The sequence below is a fragment of the Gavialis gangeticus genome, unplaced genomic scaffold (genome assembly GCF_001723915.1).
Source record: "Gavialis gangeticus isolate Ggan-Ray unplaced genomic scaffold, GavGan_comp1, whole genome shotgun sequence".
NCBI lineage: Eukaryota > Metazoa > Chordata > Crocodylia > Gavialidae > Gavialis > Gavialis gangeticus.
Window position 1 is genome coordinate 201,236,575 of NW_017729032.1, and position 9,638 is coordinate 201,246,212.

The 9,638-nt window shown below is 43.4% G+C and overlaps 1 long non-coding RNA gene across 1 annotated transcript in view; it reads right to left on the reverse strand.

Moving 5' to 3' along the window:
- Window positions 1–2,321: 2,321 nt before the first annotated feature.
- Window positions 2,322–9,638, reverse strand: part of LOC109303381 — a 71,238-nt gene continuing 63,921 nt past the window's right edge. Inside the window, exon 3 of the long non-coding RNA XR_002099079.1 lies at window positions 2,322–7,880. This is a non-coding gene — a long non-coding RNA (uncharacterized LOC109303381). The remainder of the gene's footprint in view (window positions 7,881–9,638) is intronic.

The window sequence follows — 9,638 nt, forward strand, 5'->3', positions numbered from 1 at the left end:
TCCCGCTTCCCCGAGACAGGTGGGTGGATAGAAACTACGGCTGGGGGGGTAGGGAATGAAACCTGTCAGTGACACCGCGGGCGAGGACGCGCAGGCCCTGTTTCAGCCACAGGCTGCGGGGTGCTGGCACAGTGAAAAAGACCCCGCTTCTGGCAGTCGGGTCTGCAAAGGCCTTTCTGCTTCACTCTTGCCTGGTGGCACAGAGGAGAAAGGGGCCTTGCTCGTGATAGTGATGTGGATGTACTCTTCTTTGCTGTTTGCAGTGCCGTAGCAATGAAGTTTGGGGCTAGGGACAAAGCTCACAGCAGCAACTTGCCCTCCCCCCCCCCATGCAGCAAGGAGAGCTGCCCTTTCCCCATCCCCACTCTACCCCCAAACAAGCCACAAGCAGCTTCATCCCATGCCCTGCCCTGGCTGGTCTGACTGACACCTGTTCGCTTCAGTGCCCAGGCAGTTGCCCTGCTCACCCCCCGCCCTCGCTACGGTACTGGCTGCTTGTGACCAGCAAGTTGTGTAGTTTGGCTAGGGGTTGACCAGGGAGGGATCCAAAGGCCATGCAGTAATGTGGCTGCACCCCGTTTTTGGAGTGCACTGCACCATGGGAACCTCTGGGGACTTTTTAAGTCCCTAAAGCATGTGGAAACCCTCCCTCCCTTCCCCTTCCTGCCTAAAACCATGTCCACACTGTCCCATTTCCCCACCTCCACACCTGATTTTCCCGTCCCAGGGGAGGGGAAGCACCAGTGCCATTCCTGCCCACTGTGCTGTGGCTGAGTGAGGCTGGGGATGGGGACAGGGCAGCAGGGGTGAAGTGGGGGTTCCCATTCCCTGCACTTGTTTCAGGCACAGTGGCAGCAGCTACTCTCATCAGGCTGTTGCTGCTGTCCCCTTCCTAGCTACACCCTGCCCCTGCTCAACTCCACTGGCTCCAGAGCTTCACTCTGCTCTTAGCAGTGAAGAATGCAGCAGAAGCAGGTAGGGGAGTGAGGGGGAAGAGGAGAGCAGGGGGTTGCCTTTGAGTAGGAAGGGGATGACCAGTCACACGTCAGTCAAAAATTGTGAAAAATTGCCAATAGGTCCAAATAATACACAGAAAAAGCACAACATTTCCATTAAGAAATGTGTCAAAAACAATTTTTAAAAAATCATATTTCTGTCAAGGAAACTATAAAAAAATGTAGCTTTTTTGTAAAATTGCTATTCGCTTTGACCTGTCAAAAATATGCAGTCAATTGACCAGTCAATTGACAATATTTGACCGGTCAATTGACCGGCTTGCCAACCCTAAACATTATTGCCACTTCTGTGACACTGCTTCACTGAAGCAAACAATCCCTCACTTGGATAAAGATTTCAGTACTATAGCAGAAAAAATGTGTTTGCTGATGCCACACAAACATTTACTGTCTGCTTTTTAAAACGTTTTTGCTACTGGAAAGCATCAGTATCACCAATCTGGTACCAAGGTAATCAAGGATCTGTTGAAATTCTATTTGGGGAGCAGCAAGTTGATGACCATTGGTAAATTGCTTAGGAACTTCAGCTCCCTTGAAACCCCTAAGGCGTGGATGGTGGTTATATTCACCATATTGTAGGACTGGGTTCTCCTGCCTCTGTCTATTGAGGCCAGTGGACTTTGTAACAGGCCCTTAAAGAGTGATCCCCGCATCACTAGTCCCTTTTGAATGCAGATGCAGGAGTAACCAAAATGTATTATCTCAAGGCCATTTACACTCAACTCTTGCATTAAATGAGCTGGTGATTATCAGCTAACTCAATGTGGGTAGGTGCCTGAATCCTTATCAGCTTTTAAAAAAAAGAAATCTTGGCAGGAAGGCTACATATTCAGTCAGCAGAGAGTTCTTCTCAGAGCCTTATGATTTGCTGGGGTGCAAACTTCCAAACGCAATAGCTCAGCAGCCACTGGAGTACTGGTCTGGTAGCTAGAGATAGAGATCTGCCCTGCCTGCGTCTTTAAAAAATGTGATTGTGGGGCCTCAAGCAGTCACTTCTGCTGCTTATGATTGAATCAGTCATGCTCTTGAAATTATGTCTTGGTGCTCAAGATTTTAGCATAGCGATAGCGGTGGTATGAGAAAACAAGTTCTGCTACAATTACTCTATGGATAGTTTCCAGGGTTACAAATTCAATGACAATTGCCTACACCCAGGACAATGTTTTTAGAAGTAAATTCTGATTTGGGGCACCTCAAATCTTGGGTTCTCTGCTGGGACACTTAAATGTCTCAAGTTGGATGCTTAAAACCAATGCACCTAGTCAGCTCTTTTTGAGCGTTTTGCCTTACATTTATTTTGTTAAAACTAACAGAAACTTGAACGTGGTCGGCGGGTTATATACACTCGTGTTTGTGGATGGCAAATGATGAAAATTGTGAGAAGGGGCTGTTTTAAATATTTCTTCATATTCTTATATAGTAAGTGCACACATTTTAATACAATTTCCTTTGCTACATTTGCTAAGCATGGGTGATATTTGTTGTCTAAACAATGATTTTACTCTCCTAAGCCATCTGCTCTTCCTACTTGATCCTACAGTGGCATACTGCTGCATGTTATATCACATGCATATCCCAGACAACTGAGTATGGTGGCATAAATACACCATTATGCTTCCACACAAAATGAGAATCTACGTGGGAAGCTAGCTCTTAGCAAAGTCAATATCCCAACCCAGAGCACAAATACAACAATATACAAAGGAGATTTAAAAAAAAATAATTATTTTGGTTGTGCTATGATTTCCACATTCACTATTTAACTTTACCTTTGCCTTTTCCCAATATTTATTCCAACCAAACTCATTGCTCCTCCAGTACACAAAGCACCAACACAAATGTGCAAAAAAAGAATCAAAAGATTTGTTATTTAGTCCTGACCCAAGTTGCACTCTGTAAACATGGTTTCACCTTCTCCACATCATCTCACCCACATCCCCTACCCACAACCCACATGTCCTGTCTCCACACAAAATGTGTTACCATAAACTCTAACCATGTGCAGTGGTTACAATAGGATGTTCTTTTTTGGAATGGTGAATGGCATTATTTGAAGTAGACTGAGTGCATGGTTTAAAGGTTTTAGCTGAGAGTTAAAAGTGTGCTGTTTAGGAGGACTGTGAGTGGTGTGGATTAAATAATTTACTTTGCAAATGGAAATAGTGTGCAATGGAGTTTATTGTTTTGAGAAATTATTGCCTGTAAAGTGTGTAGCAGTGACATTTGGGTGATCCACTGAGGAACTCTGATGCTTCCTTTGTTTTCTCCAGAGGTGATGTTTTCCTGTGTGTAGAATTATGGTTGCATGTTTGCATGGCGGTGGAGGGTGGAGGCAGGTGGGTCATGAATGTTGATGTGGTGGCTGTGTTCAAGGTGAAATTACAGTTAAAGGCTGCAAGAAAAGGGGGAGGACTTAACTAGGGATGTCATGGCTTTTTGGTGCTTACATTGGTGATGTAAGCACTGGAACAACTGCAGCTGTTTTTAACATTTTTTGTTTGGTGGACTTTATATGTAAGTATTGGTAGGTGAGATGGATCGCTCATGTGGTCTCATCTCTAAGTTTCTTCCATAGAGCCCTACTAGCCCTCACACCCTGCACACATCACTACTTTTCCTACTTGTCCCCCTAAGAGCTCTTCCCTTTGTTTGCTCCTTCCCATATTCTTTCCTTCCTGCAGCCTTGAATCCTCCTTCACCCCCACCTTCAGACCTTACCATGCCCCTTGTTTCTCTACCACACATCACTACTAAATCCTGATTTATGGCCATGTATCACTACTGATACCTATGCACATACATACATATGGACAAGTGATGAATGGTGTGGGGGAGTATGGAAGAATGGTGAAGAATGAAGATACAGGACAGTGGAGTGGAAACACACAGGGAGCAGTGAGGAAGGCTCTAGCAGGCACACAGAAAAGTATGAAGGGCTGAGGGCTTTGCAGGGCTGTGGGGAAAGATGTGAGAAATGGTTCTTGAGCTGGATGGGCCTGCAGAGAGAAGCTACCCTTGTGACATATTTTAGGTAGCCCCTTCTCCCCTCTGGTTCTTCCACTTCAGCCCTTACAGCTAAAAGCTCTCTTTTCCCCATTTTTACTCTCACAACATTTCTCCTCCTGCCCTTTTGCATCCCACTTGCCCCTGCAGCTATCCACAATACTACTGTGTGGTGCACTTGGGAAAAAAGAAATGGGCACAATAAGGGCTGAGTGGGGCTGTGGGAATGGGGCAGAAATATAATTGGAGACAGTGGCTGTCAGATGGTGTTGGGGAGAGCCGGGGCCTCTGAACTGAGGAATCATGACAGCAAGTGAGCCTGATGCCCTAATTCAGTTCTGATGCTCTGAAGGCTATGGAGAGCCCTAGATCCATCAGTGCCTCAGCTTAGAGGCTCAGCTGTCTTGGCAATGAAGTCTGGAGCAGAGAGAAACTAAGGTAGTGAAGGAGCACGCATACAACAGCATTTGCAAAGGGAGTTGTTCAGCTGCTGTCAATTTGATAACAAAAGCAGTGGGCTCCCCTTTGCCACAAATCCTCACCACTGCCAGCCCCATGCCCTCTTCCCCAACTCTACTTGCTTCCACAACAGATGCAGCCCAATGGAGTATAAGCACTTTTATCAGGCCTCAAGCACTCATGCACATCAAACCCTGGACCACTCTTCCTTCAGGACACCATGCACACATACCTTATTCACCCTGCAGTTTTGCTGTCCCCACATCACCCACCTTGCTTCAGAAGATCCTGTCATCTGCCACCTGCCACCTCCAGACCTTCTGTGACCAGGTATGTGAGCAATGGAGGCTGAGAGGATATGGGCACTGAGCAGTTCTGTTGGCTCGTCTTGACATCACTCAAACCAGTGATGCTGAGCAAGGGAAATGCCTTTTAAGAGGTTTAATTTTGAATGTTAAAAAGCAGCCCATGCCATGAGATGCTCTCAGAATCTGTGTCCATGAAACATGAAGTTGATAGTCATTTGACAAAAAATGTGTGGAAAGGGAACAATACTTCAGAAAGAGAACATTTCAGAACATTCCTACCAGCTGCACAGTCCCGCGGCCCCTTCATCCTGCCTCAGAGCCTATAACCAAACCTTGGATGGACCCTACCTTCGTCCAACATTTTAAAATGCTTTCCTTATGAAATATAATATATGTGGCAACAATGTATACAGAAAATTCATTTGTCGTATGCAAGAGCTATTCTATCAAATCAGTAGATCAAATTCAATCAGAAACATTTGAAACGGGAGGATTTCAGTCCTGTTTTAACTGTAAATCTCTAAATAGCTTTAACTCTGGAGCCACTATTGATGCCCTCAGAGTTATTAGATTGCATTCAGTTTATATTAGCAAGTATACTCACCAGTTCCCTGTTCTATGAACTTTTGTCAGGAGAGGTCACTAACATAATTTAGAGATGAAGTGGAAAGTGGTGAACCACCACACCACATCAAATAAAACATTCCAGATGGAGAATATAAACTAAAATGGGACATGGAAAATGAAGGATTTAAAATTTAAACCATGTTCAGAATCTGCCTGGATGCATAGACATGAGCCAAATCCTTATATTTTGGATTTACGCCTGGTGTAAGGTTGTTGCATTCCTGCAGTTATTCCAAATGTACGAGGGTGCCAATGAAAGCAAGACTTGGTTTCTAATTTTGAGCAACAAACTATTACCAGCATAAAAACGTAGCTCATTTGTTTATCCAGCTCCTAATGGAAGTGATAGATTAACCAATCTTTTGCCCTAGGCCTACATAAAAATGTTTCCTGCCTCACCTAAATGAAGGAGTTTTGAAGTTGTCTCCACCTTCTCTTTCTTAAACCGCATGGACAAAGCCAGACAGGGCCATAACAAAACACAGGACTATGTCAAATTTAAATTAATCTAAACATTTTATGACAAATCATCTGTGTAACATTTTTACGTTTCTTTTGACAGTTTAATGTTGCCCTAGACCTTTGCTCATAAGTAATAGGTAAGAGACTAGGCACTATTTAATAGTAATCAAAAGTCATTTGAAAGGCTGGGCTCCAAAGGTGTTAAGCTTCACTAGGCTATGAAGGATTTGATTCCCCTGAGTCTGAGATTCTTTCTGAAGGCAAATATGCATGGAATTCATGTGTGAAGATAGTTGAGGAGGCTACTTCTTAAGGGAGAAAGTAGACCTTGGGCATCTGACCACTACTGTAATTCATCTCTAAAGGAACTCGGCTTTGCATTATCATACACAGGGTAGTCAGTCACCTTGGGGTTCATCTGTTCGTGTCACCACTGTCTATCATGTTGTACTCACTTGTGACACAGTTGATGAGGTTTAGGTTAAGAAAGAATAGCAGTTTCTCCCACATACAAAAACAGCTAGTTGGCTGACGTTTATATGGTCCCTTGGGCTACACCTGTACATTACTTTATTGGACTATCTATTTGAAGAATCATTAACCTTACATTTGCTGTTCTATTGCTTAAGTAATATTCCCGTCTGCTGCTAAACTTTAAATTATGCATGTGCAGACAACGCTGCAAATGCCTTGTCACTACTGTGCACCTCCAGGTAAAACCTGGCTTTAGGTTTAATGTAAATAATAAAAGCATCATAGCATTTTAATAAACTCATTTCTGAGGTAAGATTGATTCCCCTACAGTTGCTATGGAATTGGAATTCTTTTCATCCTGAGATTGTTAAAAATCTCCACAAATTAGAGCCATTCGTTTCTCAGAAGTTAATTTCCATCTGAAAAATCTCAAAAACCAAGACCAAGATCAGGCTTGGCCTTGTTGCTGTACAATATCTGGAGGAAGAATTTCCCATTTCTTGCACCCATGCTTGGTCTGTCCTCAGTCATAGTGCTAGTCTCTGAGTTCCTCTGAGAACAAGATAATATGAAGCTACTGTCACAGGGGTTCAGCTAAAATGGTGTGAACTCTGTTGGGAGCTCTGGTTTTCCATGAATAAAAGTTTGATTATTGACATTTTTTTCCTTCACCATATGAAGTAGGTTTTTTTCCCAGTAGAATCAGTGCTGAAAGCAGTGTTGGCGACTTAGCCCCCTACCATGTTTGGCCTACAATGTGCGGTGGTTTCTAACACTGCTTTTATGCCAACAATGTTGGGGAATGGTTGAGGGAAAAATCTAGTGTAGACAAGGCTTCACACAGGTGAGAAATCCTTTAAAATAAAGCCCTAGATCTTTGAAACACCATTAGGAACTATTATGAGGAAAAAAGTGGTAATTAGGAATTGGAGACCTTTTGTGCTCAGTCACCAGGGAAGATAATCCTTACCACAAACACACAGCAAAATAACTTTTGTTTTTTAACATACTGAGAATGTGACAGAGTTGCAGAAAGACTACACGTGAACATATGCTTAAGCAATATATAATCCACCACAATGCCATTTTCAGCGATCCTTGGTAAAAGGCCTCACACTATAATCCTCCTGAAGGAAAGCAAATATCTGGGTAACACTCAGTGTAAGGCAGCAGGCTGAAAGTCATAAGTTCTTTTTAATATACAAATGAAATACACATTCTGCTGCTCATATTAGATTTTGGGCATGTATATGTTTGTTTTCAATGATGCCATGTGAGATAGGATTTGACTGTGTGAGGGCAGTGTCATGTGTACAAGGTTTACTGGCAGACCTACAGCCTCCTCGTGTGAAACTGTACTAGATTACAGTGCATTGTGCTAGCTGTGTGTAATCAGTTGGTATAAAAACAAGGCAGGCCATTGTTGCACACTATGATTTACTGAAGTTTTGCACTATAGTAGTGACACAGAATTCCTGGACTCCTGACCCACTCATTTCTGCACCTTGATCAATCAGCTGCAAGCAGATTCCTGACTGACAGAAAAAAGTTTAATTATATGCTTAAGAGTTTTGATTATTATCACAGACCACCCACTAGCAAACACTGTAGATGGATCTCTGAATGCATCCAGGTATTTTAATTGAAAAAGACAGTATAATAATGGCATCCTAAACATACTCAAGTATTATTTATGGACTTATTGAGAGGGCTCGGTGATTCTGCAAGAGAAAACAAAAGAAAACCAAGAAAAAGAATGAAAAAGAAACATACAGATCACATTAATAGATTATATCTGCATCATCTACAAAAGTATGATCAATCATTGGCTTTATAATACAATCCCTTGACTACAGCCCAGAAATAGAGAGTATCAAAGCCTGGAGTATCCATATAAAAGAACATTTCTAGATATAATGACTTCTACCTGTAGCTTCCTATGGTTGGAACACAGAAGACAAAAGACCTTATTCATAGGGAGGCCTGGTTTCATCCAACATCAGAGTTTGGAATGTACAGAGGGAACCAGAAGCCTCAGAACCAACTTCAATGAGACTGTCAGTGGCATCTTCAGAGTGATGGGGGGAGAGCAGCTTCAGAAAGCCGGAGGATCGACAGAAGGCCTACAAAGGCTTTCAAAAGGTCCAGGGGAAGCACTGAAGGCAGCTTTGTGTGGCGGGGGACACCCAAGAAATAACAAAAGAGTCTTAAAGGGGTCCATCTTCACCATCTTGTGTGTTTGTGTAACAAGCCTCCTTCTGTGACCAGGATAATAACTACAAGGTCTGTATGTTTAATGTGAACATTTCAGAAATACTGAGGACTCTCTGAGGAATTTAAAGAAAGGAGGGATCATGGTGTGCATCTTGGAATCTCTGGCCCACACAAACATAGCTCATTTTCTTCCATAATTAAAGGGGTAAATGACACACAATTGTTTTTACCCCTAAATGTTTCCTTTTTAATTTATTTATGTATTTGCTTTTTTCCCCCTTATAAAGATAAAACATTCATTTAGACCAAATTTTCAGACTGTAATGGTGCCTATAGCCATGTCCAGATGTGCTTGGTTCCCCAGGGACAACTAGCAGTGGCATACCTTGTGCCACCACTAGTTGTCCCCAGGGAATGCCTGTGCCATGGCAAGTTACCCTGGGTGGGGTAAGGGAGGCTGGGGCCAATACTGGGCTGGCCCCAGCAGCCTTACCTTGGGTCCTGGGGGCCTCCCAGGGCTGCAGCAGTGGCGATCCTGCTGCGTGGAGCCTGGCCAGCAGTAGAGTACAGCTCCAGCCAGCCATGCTCTGGCTTTGGGTGGCACATGCTGCTGCTGTGTGTGCAGCTCCACTTTTTTTTTTTGCAGATTTTTTTTACCCCTGGATATCCTGGAGATCCTCCACACTGCTCCCTTGCAGCACAGAGAACAACAGAATGTGTGGTATGCGGCACTGCAGATGTGTCTGCGGTGCCACATACCGCACAGTGGTGGTCATCTGGACGCAGCCTATGTGTTATTTCTGGGAGTGGTGTTATTAAAGGGGAGTAATTTGAAAATGAGGCATAAAGCATTTTTAAGAGAGGAGACTGGGGTTATTACCTAACAATAAAAATGCCATTTGGAGCATTTTAAAAGTAAAAATTGCCCTTTGGAAGAATTTGTACCAGTGGGGGTGAAAAGTTGTTTTCTGCAGGGGGAGCAATATTCACAGGGGACAATGAAATTCATAACAGGCATCTCCCTTTTCAGCCTGAATAATCTGAATCATGAATGCCGTGTGCCCCTGGAGGCTGG